We start from the raw sequence: 18,816 nt of genomic DNA, 5'->3' as shown, positions 1-18,816 counted from the left end.
CAAAAGGACAGGTTCTTGAAACCAAGTACTTGCGGAGAAATTTCAAGAATAGCGCATCAATGCCAGTAGTAACCCTATGTGCAGTCAGTCTAACAGCCATGCCTGCAAGCGCCCGCGACACGAACTTCGTATATCGCGGTCTAAACGGTACCTTAACCTGGGAAGTTCTGCACAAACTATACCTTGTTCGGAAGCTTGTGATGAGGCCAACAAGCTGGCAAAAGGACAGGTCTTGAAACCAGTACTTGCGGAGAAAATTCAAGATATAGCGCATCAATGCCAGTAGTACCCCTATGTGCAGTCAGTCTAACAGCCATGCCTGCAAGCGCCCGCGACACGAACTTCGTATATCGCGGCTAACGGTACCTTAACCTGGAAGTTCTGCACAAACTATACCTTGTTCGGAAGCTTGTGATGAGGCCAACAAGCTGGCAAAAGGACAGGTCTTGAAACCAGTACTTGCGGAGAAAATTTAAGATATAGCGCATCAATGCCAGTAGTACCCCTATGTGCAGTCAGTCTAACAGCAATGCCTGCAAGCGCCCGCGACACGAACTTCGTATATCGCGGCCTAACGGTACCTTAACCTGGAAGTTCTGCACAAACTATACCTTGTTCGGAAGCTTGTGATGAGGCCAACAAGCTGGCAAAAGGACAGGTCTTGAAACCCAGTACTTGCGGAGAAAATTCAAGATATAGCGCATCAATGCAGTAGTACCCCTATGTGCAGTCAGTCTAACAGCCATGCCTGCAAGCGCCCGCGACACGAACTTCGTATATCGCGGTCTAACGGTACCTTAACCTGGGAAGTTCTGCACAAACTATACCTTGTTCGGAAGCTTGTGATCAGGCCAACAAGCTGGCAAAAGGACAGGTCTTGAAACCAGTACTTGCGGAGAAAATTCAAGATATAGCGCATCAATGCCAGTAGTACCCTATGTGCAGTCAGTCTAACAGCAATGCCTGCAAGCGCCCGCGACACGAACTTCGTATATCGCGGTCTAACGGTACCTTAACCTGGGAAGTTCTGCACAAACTATACCTTGTTCGGAAGCTTGTGATCAGGCCAACAAGCTGGCAAAAGGACAGGTCTTGAAACCCAGTACTTGCGGAGAAAATTCAAGATATAGCGCATCAATGCCAGTAGTACCCCTATGTGCAGTCAGTCTAACAGCAATGCCTGCAAGCGCCCGCGACACGAACTTCGTATATCGCGGTCTAACGGTACCTTAACCTGGGAAGTTCTGCACAAACTATACCTTGTTCGGAAGCTTGTGATCAGGCCAACAAGCTGGCAAAAGGACAGGTCTTGAAACCCAGTACTTGCGGAGAAAATTCAAGATATAGCGCATCAATGCCAGTAGTACCCTATGTGCAGTCAGTCTAACAGCAATGCCTGCAAGCGCCCGCGACACGAACTTCGTATATCGCGGTCTAACGGTACCTTAACCTGGGAAGTTCTGCACAAACTATACCTTGTTCGGAAGCTTGTGATCAGGCCAACAAGCTGGCAAAAGGACAGGTCTGAAACCCAGTACTTGCGGAGAAAATTTAAGATATAGCGCATCAATGCCAGTAGTACCCCTATGTGCAGTCAGTCTAACAGCAATGCCTGCAAGCGCCCGCGACACGAACTTCGTATATCGCGGTCTAAAGGTACCTTAACCTGGGAAGTTCTGCACAAACTATACCTTGTTCGGAAGCTTGTGATGAGGCCAACAAGCTGGCAAAAGGACAGGTCTTGAAACCAGTACTTGCGGAGAAAATTCAAGATATAGCGCATCAATGCCAGTAGTACCCCTATGTGCAGTCAGTCTAACAGCAATGCCTGCAAGCGCCCGCGACACGAACTTCGTATATCGCGTCTAACGGTACCTTAACCTGGGAAGTTCTGCACAAACTATACCTTGTTCGGAAGCTTGTGATCAGGCCAACAAGCTGGCAAAAGGACAGGTCTTGAAACCCAGTACTTGCGGAGAAAATTTAAGATATAGCGCATCAATGCCAGTATAGTACCCCTATGTGCAGTCAGTCTAACAGCCATGCCTGCAAGCGCCGCGACACGAACTTCGTATATCGCGGCTAACGGTACCTTACCTGAGAAGTTCTGCACAAACTATACCTTGTTCGGAAGCTTGTGATCAGGCCAACAAGCTGGCAAAAGGACAGGTCTTGAAACCCAGTACTTGCGGAGAAAATTCAAGATATAGCGCATCAATGCCAGTAGTACCCTATGTGCAGTCAGTCTAACAGCATGCCTGCAAGCGCCCGCGACACGAACTTCGTATATCGCGGTCTAACGGTACCTTAACCTGGGAAGTTCTGCACAAACTATACCTTGTTCGGAAGCTTGTGATGAGGCCAACAAGCTGGCAAAAGGACAGGTCTTGAAACCAGTATTGCGGAGAAAATTCAAGATATAGCGCATCAATGCCAGTAGTACCCCTATGTGCAGTCAGTCTAACAGCCATGCCTGCAAGCGCCCGCGACACGAACTTCGTATATCGCGGTCTAAAGGTACCTTAACCTGGGAAGTTCTGCACAAACTATACCTTGTTCGGAAGCTTGTGATGAGGCCAACAAGCTGGCAAAAGGACAGGTCTTGAAACCCAGTACTTGCGGAGAAAATTCAAGATATAGCGCATCAATGCCAGTAGTACCCCTATGTGCAGTCAGTCTAACAGCAATGCCTGCAAGCGCCCGCGACACGAACTTCGTATATCGCGGTCTAACGGTACCTTAACCTGGGAAGTTCTGCACAAACTATACCTTGTTCGGAAGCTTGTGATCAGGCCAACAAGCTGGCAAAAGGACAGGTCTTGAAACCAGTACTTGCGGAGAAAATTCAAGATATAGCGCATCAATGCCAGTAGTACCCCTATGTGCAGTCAGTCTAACAGCAATGCCTGCAAGCGCCCGCGACACGAACTTCGTATATCGCGGTCTAACGGTACCTTAACCTGGGAAGTTCTGCACAAACTATACCTTGTTCGGAAGCTTGTGATCGGCCAACAAGCTGGCAAAAGGACAGGTCTTGAAACCAGTACTGCGGAGAAAATTCAAGATATAGCGCATCAATGCCAGTAGTACCCCTATGTGCAGTCAGTCTAACAGCAATGCCTGCAAGCGCCCGCGACACGAACTTCGTATATCGCGGTCTAACGGTACCTTAACCTGGGAAGTTCTGCACAAACTATACCTTGTTCGGAAGCTTGTGATCAGGCCAACAAGCTGGCAAAAGGACAGGTCTTGAAACCAGTACTTGCGGAGAAAATTCAAGATATAGCGCATCAATGCCAGTAGTACCCTATGTGCAGTCAGTCTAACAGCCATGCTGCAAGCGCCCGCCCGCGACACGAACTTCGTATATCGCGGTCTAACGGTACCTTAACCTGGGAAGTTCTGCACAAACTATACCTTGTTCGGAAGCTTGTGATCAGGCCAACAAGCTGGCAAAAGGACAGGTCTTGAAACCCAGTACTTGCGGAGAGAAAATTCAAGATATAGCGCATCAATGCCAGTAGTACCCCTATGTGCAGTCAGTCTAACAGCCATGCCTGCAAGCGCCCGCGACACGAACTTCGTATATCGCGGTCTAACGGTACCTTAACCTGGGAAGTTCTGCACAAACTATACCTTGTTCGGAAGCTTGTGATCAGGCCAACAAGCTGGCAAAAGGACAGGTCTTGAAACCCAGTTACTTGCGGAGAAAATTTAAGATATAGCGCATCAATGCCAGTAGTACCCCTATGTGCAGTCAGTCTAACAGCCATGCCTGCAAGCGCCCGCGACACGAACTTCGTATATCGCGGCCTAACGGTACCTTAACCTGGGAAGTTCTGCACAAACTATACCTTGTTCGGAAGCTTGTGATGAGGCCAACAAGCTGGCAAAAGGACAGGTCTGAAACCCAGTACTTGCGGAGAAAATTCAAGATATAGCGCATCAATGCCAGTAGTACCCCTATGTGCAGTCAGTCTAACAGCAATGCCTGCAAGCGCCCGCGACACGAACTTCGTATATCGCGGTCTAACGGTACCTTAACCTGGGAAGTTCTGCACAAACTATACCTTGTTCGGAAGCTTGTGATGAGGCCAACAAGCTGGCAAAAGGACAGGTCTTGAAACCCAGTAGTTGCGGAGAAAATTTAAGATATAGCGCATCAATGCCAGTAGTACCCCTATGTGCAGTCAGTCTAACAGCCATGCCTGCAAGCGCCCGCGACACGAACTTCGTATATCGCGGTCTAAAGGTACCTTAACCTGGGAAGTTCTGCACAAACTATACCTTGTTCGGAAGCTTGTGATCAGGCCAACAAGCTGGCAAAAGGACAGGTCTTGAAACCAGTACTTGCGGAGAAAATTCAAGATATAGCGCATCAATGCCAGTAGTACCCCTATGTGCAGTCAGTCTAACAGCAATGCCTGCAAGCGCCCGCGACACGAACTTCGTATATCGCGGTCTAAAGGTACCTTAACCTGGAAGTTCTGCACAAACTATACCTTGTTCGGAAGCTTGTGATGAGGCCAACAAGCTGGCAAAAGGACAGGTTCTGAAACCAGTACTTGCGGAGAAAATTCAAGATATAGCGCATCAATGCCAGTAGTACCCTATGTGCAGTCAGTCTAACAGCAATGCCTGCAAGCGCCCGCGACACGAACTTCGTATATCGCGGTCTAAAGGTACCTTAACCTGGGAAGTTCTGCACAAACTATACCTTGTTCGGAAGCTTGTGATGAGGCCACAAGCTGGCAAAAGGACAGGTCTGAAACCAGTACTTGCGGAGAAAATCAAGATATAGCGCATCAATGCCAGTAGTACCCCTATGTGCAGTCAGTCTAACAGCCATGCCTGCAAGCGCCCGCGACACGAACTTCGTCAATGCCAGTAGTACCCCTTATGTGCAGTCAGTCTATACAGCAATGCTGCAGCGCCCGCGACACGAACTTCGTATATCGCGGTCTAAAGGTACCTTAACCTGGGCAGTTCTGCACAAACTATACCTTGTTCGGAAGCTTGTGATGAGGCCACAAGCTGGCAAAAGGACAGGTCTTGAAACCCAGCAGTTGCGGAGAAAAATCAAGATATAGCGCATCAATGCCAGTAGTACCCCTATGTGCAGTCAGTCTATACAGCAATGCCTGCAAGCGCCCGCGACACGAACTTCGTATATCGCGGTCTAAAGGTACCTTAACCTGGGAAGTTTGCACAAACTATACCTTGTTCGGAAGCTTGTGATGAGGCCAACAAGCTGGCAAAAAGGACAGGTCTTGAAACCCAGCAGTTGCGGAGAAAATTCAAGATTTAGCGCATCAATGCCAGTAGTACCCCTATGTGCAGTCAGTCTATACAGCAATGCCTGCAAGCGCCCGCGACACGAACTTCGTATATCGCGGTCTAAAGGTACCTTAACCTGGGCAGTTCTGCACAAACTATACCTTGTTCGGAAGCTTGTGATGAGGCCCACAAGCTGGCAAAAGGACAGGTCCTGAAACCAGCAGTGCGGAGAAAATTTAAGATATAGCGCATCAATGCCAGTAGTACCCCTATGTGCAGTCAGTCTATACAGCAATGCCTGCAAGCGCGACCGCCGATACGAACTTCGTAATTATACCTTGTTTGCGGAAGCTTGTGATGAGGCCCACAAGCTGGCAAAAGGACAGGTCCTGAAACCAGCAGTGCGGAGAAAATTCAAGATTAGCGCATCAATGCCAGTAGTACCCCTATGTGCAGTCAGTCTATACAGCAATGCCTGCAAGCGCCGCGACACGAACTTCGTATATCGCGGTCTAAAGGTACCTTAACCTGGGCAGTTCTGCACAAACTATACCTTGTTCGGAAGCTTGTGATGAGGCCCACAAGCTGGCAAAAGGACAGGTCCTGAAACCCAGCAGTTGCGGAGAAAATTCAAGATTTAGCGCATCAATGCCAGTAGTACCCCTATGTGCAGTCAGTCTAACAGCAATGCCTGCAAGCGCCCGCGACACGAACTTCGTATATCGCGGTCTAAAGGTACCTTAACCTGGGCAGTTCTGCACAAACTATACCTTGTTCGGAAGCTTGTGATGAGGCCCACAAGCTGGCAAAAGGACAGGTCCTGAAACCCAGCAGTTGCGGAGAAAATTCAAGATTTAGCGCATCAATGCCAGTAGTACCCCTATGTGCAGTCAGTCTATACAGCAATGCCTGCAAGCGCCCGCGACACGAACTTCGTATATCGCGGTCTAAAGGTACCTTAACCTGGGCAGTTCTGCACAAACTATACCTTGTTCGGAAGCTTGTGATGAGGCCCACAAGCTGGCAAAAGGACAGGTCCTGAAACAGCAGTTGCGGAGAAAATTCAAGATTTAGCGCATCAATGCCAGTAGTACCCCTATGTGCAGTCAGTCTATACAGCAATGCCTGCAAGCGCCCGCGACACGAACTTCGTATATCGCGGTTAAAGGTACCTTAACCTGGGCAGTTCTGCACAAACTATACCTTGTTCGGAAGCTTGTGATGAGGCCCACAAGCTGGCAAAAGGACAGGTCCTGAAACCCAGCAGTTGCGGAGAAAATTTAAGATTTAGCGCATCAATGCCAGTAGTACCCCTATGTGCAGTCAGTCTATACAGCAATGCCTGCAAGCGCCCGCGACACGAACTTCGTATATCGCGGTCTAAAGGTACCTTAACCTGGGAGTTCTGCACAAACTATACCTTGTTCGGAAGCTTGTGATGAGGCCCACAAGCTGGCAAAAGGACAGGTCCTGAAACCCAGCAGTTGCGGAGAAAATTCAAGATTAGCGCATCAATGCCAGTAGTACCCCTATGTGCAGTCAGTCTATACAGCAATGCCTGCAAGCGCCCGCGACACGAACTTCGTATATCGCGGTCTAAAGGTACCTTAACCTGGGCAGTTCTGCACAAACTATACCTTGTTCGGAAGCTTGTGATGAGGCCCACAAGCTGGCAAAAGGACAGGTCCTGAAACCCAGCAGTTGCGGAGAAAATTCAAGATTTAGCGCATCAATGCCAGTAGTACCCCTATGTGCAGTCAGTCTAACAGCAATGCCTGCAAGCGCCCGCGACACGAACTTCGTATATCGCGGTCTAAAGGTACCTTAACCTGGGAGTTCTGCACAAACTATACCTTGTTCGGAAGCTTGTGATGAGGCCCACAAGCTGGCAAAAGGACAGGTCCTGAAACCCAGCAGTTGCGGAGAAAATTCAAGATTTAGCGCATCAATGCCAGTAGTACCCCTATGTGCAGTCAGTCTATACAGCAATGCCTGCAAGCGCCCGCGACACGAACTTCGTATATCGCGGTCTAAAGGTACCTTAACCTGGGCAGTTCTGCACAAACTATACCTTGTTCGGAAGCTTGTGATGAGGCCACAAGCTGGCAAAAGGACAGGTCCTGAAACCCAGCAGTTGCGGAGAAAATTCAAGATTTAGCGCATCAATGCCAGTAGTACCCCATGTGCAGTCAGTCTATACAGCAATGCCTGCAAGCGCCCGCGACACGAACTTCGTATATCGCGGTCTAAAGGTACCTTAACCTGGGCAGTTCTGCACAAACTATACCTTGTTCGGAAGCTTGTGATGAGGCCCACAAGCTGGCAAAAGGACAGGTCCTGAAACCCAGCAGTTGCGGAGAAAATTCAAGATTTAGCGCATCAATGCCAGTAGTACCCCTATGTGCAGTCAGTCTAACAGCAATGCCTGCAAGCGCCCGCGACACGAACTTCGTATATCGCGGTCTAAAGGTACCTTAACCTGGGCAGTTCTGCACAAACTATACCTTGTTCGGAAGCTTGTGATGAGGCCCACAAGCTGGCAAAAGGACAGGTCCTGAAACCCAGCAGTTGCGGAGAAAATTCAAGATTTAGCGCATCAATGCCAGTAGTACCCCTATGTGCAGTCAGTCTATACAGCAATGCCTGCAAGCGCCCGCGACACGAACTTCGTATATCGCGGTCTAAAGGTACCTTAACCTGGGCAGTTCTGCACAAACTATACCTTGTTCGGAAGCTTGTGATGAGGCCCACAAGCTGGCAAAAGGACAGGTCCTGAAACCCAGCAGTTGCGGAGAAAATTCAAGATTTAGCGCATCAATGCCAGTAGTACCCCTATGTGCAGTCAGTCTATACAGCAATGCCTGCAAGCGCCCGCGACACGAACTTCGTATATCGCGGTCTAAAGGTACCTTAACCTGGGCAGTTCTGCACAAACTATACCTTGTTCGGAAGCTTGTGATGAGGCCCACAAGCTGGCAAAAGGACAGGTCCTGAAACCCAGTTGCGGAGAAAATTCAAGATTTAGCGCATCAATGCCAGTAGTACCCCTATGTGCAGTCAGTCTAACAGCAATGCCTGCAAGCGCCCGCGACACGAACTTCGTATATCGCGGTCTAAAGGTACCTTAACCTGGGCAGTTCTGCACAAACTATACCTTGTTCGGAAGCTTGTGATGAGGCCACAAGCTGGCAAAAGGACAGGTCCTGAAACCCAGCAGTGCGGAGAGAAAATTCAAGATTTAGCGCATCAATGCCAGTAGTACCCCTATGTGCAGTCAGTCTATACAGCAATGCCTGCAAGCGCCCGCGACACGAACTTCGTATATCGCGGTCTAAAGGTACCTTAACCTGGGCAGTTCTGCACAAACTATACCTTGTTCGGAAGCTTGTGATGAGGCCCACAAGCTGGCAAAAGGACAGGTCCTGAAACCCAGCAGTTGCGGAGAAAATTCAAGATTTAGCGCATCAATGCCAGTAGTACCCCTATGTGCAGTCAGTCTATACAGCAATGCCTGCAAGCGCCCGCGACACGAACTTCGTATATCGCGGTCTAAAGGTACCTTAACCTGGGCAGTTCTGCACAAACTATACCTTGTTCGGAAGCTTGTGATGAGGCCCACAAGCTGGCAAAAGGACAGGTCCTGAAACCCAGCAGTTGCGGAGAAAATTCAAGATTTAGCGCATCAATGCCAGTAGTACCCCTATGTGCAGTCAGTCTATACAGCAATGCCTGCAAGCGCCCGCGACACGAACTTCGTATATCGCGGTCTAAAGGTACCTAACCTGGGCAGTTCTGCACAAACTATACCTTGTTCGGAAGCTTGTGATGAGGCCCACAAGCTGGCAAAAGGACAGGTCCTGAAACCCAGCAGTTGCGGAGAAAATTCAAGATTTAGCGCATCAATGCCAGTAGTACCCCTATGTGCAGTCAGTCTATACAGCAATGCCTGCAAGCGCCCGCGACACGAACTTCGTATATCGCGGTCTAAAGGTACCTTAACCTGGGCAGTTCTGCACAAACTATACCTTGTTCGGAAGCTTGTGATGAGGCCCACAAGCTGGCAAAAGGACAGGTCCTGAAACCAGCAGTTGCGGAGAAAATCAAGATTTAGCGCATCAATGCCAGTAGTACCCCTATGTGCAGTCAGTCTATACAGCAATGCCTGCAAGCGCCCGCGACACGAACTTCGTATATCGCGGTCTAAAGGTACCTTAACCTGGGCAGTTCTGCACAAACTATACCTTGTTCGGAAGCTTGTGATGAGGCCCACAAGCTGGCAAAAGGACAGGTCCTGAAACCCAGCAGTTGCGGAGAAAATTCAAGATTTAGCGCATCAATGCCAGTAGTACCCCTATGTGCAGTCAGTCTAACAGCAATGCCTGCAAGCGCCCGCGACACGAACTTCGTATATCGCGGTCTAAAGGTACCTTAACCTGGGCAGTTCTGCACAAACTATACCTTGTTCGGAAGCTTGTGATGAGGCCACAAGCTGGCAAAAGGACAGGTCCTGAAACCCAGCAGTTGCGGAGAAAATTCAAGATTTAGCGCATCAATGCCAGTAGTACCCTATGTGCAGTCAGTCTATACAGCAATGCCTGCAAGCGCCCGCGACACGAACTTCGTATATCGCGGTCTAAAGGTACCTTAACCTGGGCAGTTCTGCACAAACTATACCTTGTTCGGAAGCTTGTGATGAGGCCCACAAGCTGGCAAAAGGACAGGTCCTGAAACCCAGCAGTTGCGGAGAAAATCAAGATTTAGCGCATCAATGCCAGTAGTACCCTATGTGCAGTCAGTCTATACAGCAATGCCTGCAAGCGCCCGCGACACGAACTTCGTATATCGCGGTCTAAAGGTACCTTAACCTGGGCAGTTCTGCACAAACTATACCTTGTTCGGAAGCTTGTGATGAGGCCCACAAGCTGGCAAAAGGACAGGTCCTGAAACCCAGCAGTTGCGGAGAAAATTCAAGATTTAGCGCATCAATGCCAGTAGTACCCCTATGTGCAGTCAGTCTAACAGCAATGCCTGCAAGCGCCCTGAGACACGAACTTCGTATATCGCTGTATATGGCAAAAAGGACAGGTCCTGAAACCCAGCAGTTGCGGAGAAAATTAAGATTTAGCGCATCAATGCCAGTAGTACCCCTATGTGCAGTCAGTCTATACAGCAATGCCTGCAAGCGCCCGCGACACGAACTTCGTATATCGCGGTCTAAAGGTACCTTAACCTGGGCAGTTCTGCACAAACTATACCTTGTTCGGAAGCTTGTGATGAGGCCCACAAGCTGGCAAAAGGACAGGTCCTGAAACCCAGCAGTTGCGGAGAAAATCAAGATTTAGCGCATCAATGCCAGTAGTACCCCTATGTGCAGTCAGTCTATAACAGCAATGCCTGCAAGCGCCGCGACACGAACTTCGTATATCGCGGTCTAAAGGTACCTTAACCTGGGCAGTTCTGCACAAACTATACCTTGTTCGGAAGCTTGTGATGAGGCCACAAGCTGGAAAAGGACAGGTCCTGAAACCCAGCAGTTGCGGAGAAAATTCAAGATTTAGCGCATCAATGCCAGTAGTACCCCTATGTGCAGTCAGTCTATACAGCAATGCCTGCAAGCGCCCGCGACACGAACTTCGTATATCGCGGTCTAAAGGTACCTTATCCTGGGCAGTTCTGCACAAACTATACCTTGTTCGGAAGCTTGTGATGAGGCCCACAAGCTGGCAAAAGGACAGGTCCTAAAACCCAGCAGTTGCGGAAAAATTCAAGATTTAGCGCATCAATGCCAGTAGTACCCCTATGTGCAGTCAGTCTATACAGCAATGCCTGCAAGCGCCCGCGACACGAACTTCGTATATCGCGGTCTAAAGGTACCTTAACCTGGGCAGTTCTGCACAAACTATACCTTGTTCGGAAGCTTGTGATGAGGCCCACAAGCTGGCAAAAGGACAGGTCCTGAAACCCAGCAGTTGCGGAGAAAATTCAAGATTTAGCGCATCAATGCCAGTAGTACCCCTATGTGCAGTCAGTCTATACAGCAATGCCTGCAAGCGCCCGCGACACGAACTTCGTATATCGCGGTCTAAAGGTACCTTAACCTGGGCAGTTCTGCACAAACTATACCTTGTTCGGAAGCTTGTGATGAGGCCCACAAGCTGGCAAAAGGACAGGTCCTGAAACCCAGCAGTTGCGGAGAAAATTCAAGATTAGCGCATCAATGCCAGTAGTACCCCTATGTGCAGTCAGTCTATACAGCAATGCCTGCAAGCGCCCGCGACACGAACTTCGTATATCGCGGTCTAAAGGTACCTTAACCTGGGCAGTTCTGCACAAACTATACCTTGTTCGGAAGCTTGTGATGAGGCCCACAAGCTGGCAAAAGGACAGGTCCTGAAACCCAGCAGTTGCGGAGAAAATTCAAGATTTAGCGCATCAATGCCAGTAGTACCCTATGTGCAGTCAGTCTATACAGCAATGCCTGCAAGCGCCCGCGACACGAACTTCGTATATCGCGGTCTAAAGGTACCTTAACCTGGGCAGTTCTGCACAAACTATACCTTGTTCGGAAGCTTGTGATGAGGCCCACAAGCTGGCAAAAGGACAGGTCCTGAAACCCAGCAGTTGCGGAGAAAATTCAAGATTTAGCGCATCAATGCCAGTAGTACCCCTATGTGCAGTCAGTCTATACAGCAATGCCTGCAAGCGCCCGCGACACGAACTTCGTATATCGCGGTCTAAAGGTACCTTAACCTGGGCAGTTCTGCACAAACTATACCTTGTTCGGAAGCTTGTGATGAGGCCCACAAGCTGGCAAAAGGACAGGTCCTGAAACCCAGCAGTTGCGGAGAAAATTCAAGATTTAGCGCATCAATGCCAGTAGTACCCCTATGTGCAGTCAGTCTATACAGCAATGCCTGCAAGCGCCCGCGACACGAACTTCGTATATCGCGGTCTAAAGGTACCTTAACCTGGGCAGTTCTGCACAAACTATACCTTGTTCGGAAGCTTGTGATGAGGCCCACAAGCTGGCAAAAGGACAGGTCCTGAAACCCAGCAGTTGCGGAGAAAATTCAAGATTTAGCGCATCAATGCCAGTAGTACCCCTATGTGCAGTCAGTCTATACAGCAATGCCTGCAAGCGCCCGCGACACGAACTTCGTATATCGCGGTCTAAAGGTACCTTAACCTGGGCAGTTCTGCACAAACTATACCTTGTTCGGAAGCTTGTGATGAGGCCCACAAGCTGGCAAAAGGACAGGTCCTGAAACCCAGCAGTTGCGGAGAAAATTCAAGATTTAGCGCATCAATGCCAGTAGTACCCCTATGTGCAGTCAGTCTATACAGCAATGCCTGCAAGCGCCCGCGACACGAACTTCGTATATCGCGGTCTAAAGGTACCTTAACCTGGGCAGTTCTGCACAAACTATACCTTGTTCGGAAGCTTGTGATGAGGCCCACAAGCTGGCAAAAGGACAGGTCCTGAAACCCAGCAGTTGCGGAGAAAATTCAAGATTTAGCGCATCAATGCCAGTAGTACCCCTATGTGCAGTCAGTCTATACAGCAATGCCTGCAAGCGCCCGCGACACGAACTTCGTATATCGCGGTCTAAAGGTACCTTAACCTGGGCAGTTCTGCACAAACTATACCTTGTTCGGAAGCTTGTGATGAGGCCCACAAGCTGGCAAAAGGACAGGTCCTGAAACCAGCAGTTGCGGAGAAAATTCAAGATTTAGCGCATCAATGCCAGTAGTACCCCTATGTGCAGTCAGTCTATACAGCAATGCCTGCAAGCGCCGCGACACGAACTTCGTATATCGCGGTCTAAAGGTACCTTAACCTGGGCAGTTCTGCACAAACTATACCTTGTTCGGAAGCTTGTGATGAGGCCCACAAGCTGGCAAAAGGACAGGTCCTGAAACCCAGCAGTTGCGGAGAAAATTCAAGATTTAGCGCATCAATGCCAGTAGTACCCCTATGTGCAGTCAGTCTATACAGCAATGCCTGCAAGCGCCCGCGACACGAACTTCGTATATCGCGGTCTAAAGGTACCTTAACCTGGGCAGTTCTGCACAAACTATACCTTGTTCGGAAGCTTGTGATGAGGCCCACAAGCTGGCAAAAGGACAGGTCCTGAAACCCAGCAGTTGCGGAGAAAATTCAAGATTTAGCGCATCAATGCCAGTAGTACCCCTATGTGCAGTCAGTCTATACAGCAATGCCTGCAAGCGCCCGCGACACGAACTTCGTATATCGCGGTCTAAAGGTACCTTAACCTGGGCAGTTCTGCACAAACTATACCTTGTTCGGAAGCTTGTGATGAGGCCCACAAGCTGGCAAAAGGACAGGTCCTGAAACCCAGCAGTTGCGGAGAAAATTCAAGATTTAGCGCATCAATGCCAGTAGTACCCCTATGTGCAGTCAGTCTATACAGCAATGCCTGCAAGCGCCCGCGACACGAACTTCGTATATCGCGGTCTAAAGGTACCTTAACCTGGGCAGTTCTGCACAAACTATACCTTGTTCGGAAGCTTGTGATGAGGCCCACAAGCTGGCAAAAGGACAGGTCCTGAAACCCAGCAGTTGCGGAGAAATTCAAGATTTAGCGCATCAATGCCAGTAGTACCCCTATGTGCAGTCAGTCTATACAGCAATGCCTGCAAGCGCCCGCGACACGAACTTCGTATATCGCGGTCTAAAGGTACCTTAACCTGGGCAGTTCTGCACAAACTATACCTTGTTCGGAAGCTTGTGATGAGGCCCACAAGCTGGCAAAAGGACAGGTCCTGAAACCCAGCAGTTGCGGAGAAAATTCAAGATTTAGCGCATCAATGCCAGTAGTACCCCTATGTGCAGTCAGTCTATACAGCAATGCCTGCAAGCGCCCGCGACACGAACTTCGTATATCGCGGTCTAAAGGTACCTTAACCTGGGCAGTTCTGCACAAACTATACCTTGTTCGGAAGCTTGTGATGAGGCCCACAAGCTGGCAAAAGGACAGGTCCTGAAACCCAGCAGTTGCGGAGAAAATTCAAGATTTAGCGCATCAATGCCAGTAGTACCCCTATGTGCAGTCAGTCTATACAGCAATGCCTGCAAGCGCCCGCGACACGAACTTCGTATATCGCGGTCTAAAGGTACCTTAACCTGGGCAGTTCTGCACAAACTATACCTTGTTCGGAAGCTTGTGATGAGGCCCACAAGCTGGCAAAAGGACAGGTCCTGAAACCCAGCAGTTGCGGAGAAAATTCAAGATTTAGCGCATCAATGCCAGTAGTACCCCTATGTGCAGTCAGTCTATACAGCAATGCCTGCAAGCGCCCGCGACACGAACTTCGTATATCGCGGTCTAAAGGTACCTTAACCTGGGCAGTTCTGCACAAACTATACCTTGTTCGGAAGCTTGTGATGAGGCCCACAAGCTGGCAAAAGGACAGGTCCTGAAACCCAGCAGTTGCGGAGAAAATTCAAGATTTAGCGCATCAATGCCAGTAGTACCCCTATGTGCAGTCAGTCTATACAGCAATGCCTGCAAGCGCCCGCGACACGAACTTCGTATATCGCGGTCTAAAGGTACCTTAACCTGGGCAGTTCTGCACAAACTATACCTTGTTCGGAAGCTTGTGATGAGGCCCACAAGCTGGCAAAAGGACAGGTCCTGAAACCCAGCAGTTGCGGAGAAAATTCAAGATTTAGCGCATCAATGCCAGTAGTACCCCTATGTGCAGTCAGTCTATACAGCAATGCCTGCAAGCGCCCGCGACACGAACTTCGTATATCGCGGTCTAAAGGTACCTTAACCTGGGCAGTTCTGCACAAACTATACCTTGTTCGGAAGCTTGTGATGAGGCCCACAAGCTGGCAAAAGGACAGGTCCTGAAACCCAGCAGTTGCGGAGAAAATTCAAGATTTAGCGCATCAATGCCAGTAGTACCCCTATGTGCAGTCAGTCTATACAGCAATGCCTGCAAGCGCCCGCGACACGAACTTCGTATATCGCGGTCTAAAGGTACCTTAACCTGGGCAGTTCTGCACAAACTATACCTTGTTCGGAAGCTTGTGATGAGGCCCACAAGCTGGCAAAAGGACAGGTCCTGAAACCCAGCAGTTGCGGAGAAATTCAAGATTTAGCGCATCAATGCCAGTAGTACCCCTATGTGCAGTCAGTCTATACAGCAATGCCTGCAAGCGCCCGCGACACGAACTTCGTATATCGCGGTCTAAAGGTACCTTAACCTGGGCAGTTCTGCACAAACTATACCTTGTTCGGAAGCTTGTGATGAGGCCCACAAGCTGGCAAAAGGACAGGTCCTGAAACCCAGCAGTTGCGGAGAAAATTAAGATTTAGCGCATCAATGCCAGTAGTACCCCTATGTGCAGTCAGTCTATACAGCAATGCCTGCAAGCGCCCGCGACACGAACTTCGTATATCGCGGTCTAAAGGTACCTTAACCTGGGCAGTTCTGCACAAACTATACCTTGTTCGGAAGCTTGTGATGAGGCCCACAAGCTGGCAAAAGGACAGGTCCTGAAACCCAGCAGTTGCGGAGAAAATTCAAGATTTAGCGCATCAATGCCAGTAGTACCCCTATGTGCAGTCAGTCTATACAGCAATGCCTGCAAGCGCCCGCGACACGAACTTCGTATATCGCGGTCTAAAGGTACCTTAACCTGGGCAGTTCTGCACAAACTATACCTTGTTCGGAAGCTTGTGATGAGGCCCACAAGCTGGCAAAAGGACAGGTCCTGAAACCCAGCAGTTGCGGAGAAAATTCAAGATTTAGCGCATCAATGCCAGTAGTACCCCTATGTGCAGTCAGTCTATACAGCAATGCCTGCAAGCGCCCGCGACACGAACTTCGTATATCGCGGTCTAAAGGTACCTTAACCTGGGCAGTTCTGCACAAACTATACCTTGTTCGGAAGCTTGTGATGAGGCCCACAAGCTGGCAAAAGGACAGGTCCTGAAACCCAGCAGTTGCGGAGAAAATTCAAGATTTAGCGCATCAATGCCAGTAGTACCCCTATGTGCAGTCAGTCTATACAGCAATGCCTGCAAGCGCCCGCGACACGAACTTCGTATATCGCGGTCTAAAGGTACCTTAACCTGGGCAGTTCTGCACAAACTATACCTTGTTCGGAAGCTTGTGATGAGGCCCACAAGCTGGCAAAAGGACAGGTCCTGAAACCCAGCAGTTGCGGAGAAAATTCAAGATTTAGCGCATCAATGCCAGTAGTACCCCTATGTGCAGTCAGTCTATACAGCAATGCCTGCAAGCGCCCGCGACACGAACTTCGTATATCGCGGTCTAAAGGTACCTTAACCTGGGCAGTTCTGCACAAACTATACCTTGTTCGGAAGCTTGTGATGAGGCCCACAAGCTGGCAAAAGGACAGGTCCTGAAACCCAGCAGTTGCGGAGAAAATTCAAGATTTAGCGCATCAATGCCAGTAGTACCCCTATGTGCAGTCAGTCTATACAGCAATGCCTGCAAGCGCCCGCGACACGAACTTCGTATATCGCGGTCTAAAGGTACCTTAACCTGGGCAGTTCTGCACAAACTATACCTTGTTCGGAAGCTTGTGATGAGGCCCACAAGCTGGCAAAAGGACAGGTCCTGAAACCCAGCAGTTGCGGAGAAAATTCAAGATTTAGCGCATCAATGCCAGTAGTACCCCTATGTGCAGTCAGTCTATACAGCAATGCCTGCAAGCGCCCGCGACACGAACTTCGTATATCGCGGTCTAAAGGTACCTTAACCTGGGCAGTTCTGCACAAACTATACCTTGTTCGGAAGCTTGTGATGAGGCCCACAAGCTGGCAAAAGGACAGGTCCTGAAACCCAGCAGTTGCGGAGAAAATTAAGATTTAGCGCATCAATGCCAGTAGTACCCCTATGTGCAGTCAGTCTATACAGCAATGCCTGCAAGCGCCCGCGACACGAACTTCGTATATCGCGGTCTAAAGGTACCTTAACCTGGGCAGTTCTGCACAAACTATACCTTGTTCGGAAGCTTGTGATGAGGCCCACAAGCTGGCAAAAGGACAGGTCCTGAAACCCAGCAGTTGCGGAGAAAATTCAAGATTTAGCGCATCAATGCCAGTAGTACCCCTATGTGCAGTCAGTCTATACAGCAATGCCTGCAAGCGCCCGCGACACGAACTTCGTATATCGCGGTCTAAAGGTACCTTAACCTGGGCAGTTCTGCACAAACTATACCTTGTTCGGAAGCTTGTGATGAGGCCCACAAGCTGGCAAAAGGACAGGTCCTGAAACCCAGCAGTTGCGGAGAAAATTCAAGATTTAGCGCATCAATGCCAGTAGTACCCCTATGTGCAGTCAGTCTATACAGCAATGCCTGCAAGCGCCCGCGACACGAACTTCGTATATCGCGGTCTAAAGGTACCTTAACCTGGGCAGTTCTGCACAAACTATACCTTGTTCGGAAGCTTGTGATGAGGCCCACAAGCTGGCAAAAGGACAGGTCCTGAAACCCAGCAGTTGCGGAGAAAATTCAAGATTTAGCGCATCAATGCCAGTAGTACACCTATGTGCAGTCAGTCTATACAGCAATGCCTGCAAGCGCCCGCGACACGAACTTCGTATATCGCGGTCTAAAGGTACCTTAACCTGGGCAGTTCTGCACAAACTATACCTTGTTCGGAAGCTTGTGATGAGGCCCACAAGCTGGCAAAAGGACAGGTCCTGAAACCAGCAGTTGCGGAGAAAATTCAAGATTTAGCGCATCAATGCCAGTAGTACCCCTATGTGCAGTCAGTCTATACAGCAATGCCTGCAAGCGCCCGCGACACGAACTTCGTATATCGCGGTCTAAAGGTACCTTAACCTGGGCAGTTCTGCACAAACTATACCTTGTTCGGAAGCTTGTGATGAGGCCCACAAGCTGGCAAAAGGACAGGTCCTGAAACCCAGCAGTTGCGGAGAAAATTCAAGATTTAGCGCATCAATGCCAGTAGTACCCCTATGTGCAGTCAGTCTATACAGCAATGCCTGCAAGCGCCCGCGACACGAACTTCGTATATCGCGGTCTAAAGGTACCTTAACCTGGGCAGTTCTGCACAAACTATACCTTGTTCGGAAGCTTGTGATGAGGCCCACAAGCTGGCAAAAGGACAGGTCCTGAAACCCAGCAGTTGCGGAGAAAATTCAAGATTTAGCGCATCAATGCCAGTAGTACCCCTATGTGCAGTCAGTCTATACAGCAATGCCTGCAAGCGCCCGCGACACGAACTTCGTATATCGCGGTCTAAAGGTACCTTAACCTGGGCAGTTCTGCACAAACTATACCTTGTTCGGAAGCTTGTGATGAGGCCCACAAGCTGGCAAAAGGACAGGTCCTGAAACCCAGCAGTTGCGGAGAACAATTCAAGATTTAGCGCATCAATGCCAGTAGTACCCCTATGTGCAGTCAGTCTATACAGCAATGCCTGCAAGCGCCCGCGACACGAACTTCGTATATCGCGGTCTAAAGGTACCTTAACCTGGGCAGTTCTGCACAAACTATACCTTGTTCGGAAG

Source organism: Patiria miniata, unplaced genomic scaffold (assembly GCF_015706575.1).
Source record: "Patiria miniata isolate m_02_andy unplaced genomic scaffold, ASM1570657v1 HiC_scaffold_6, whole genome shotgun sequence".
In the NCBI taxonomy this organism is placed as follows: domain Eukaryota; kingdom Metazoa; phylum Echinodermata; class Asteroidea; order Valvatida; family Asterinidae; genus Patiria; species Patiria miniata.
This window is presented reverse-complemented; position numbering follows the sequence as displayed.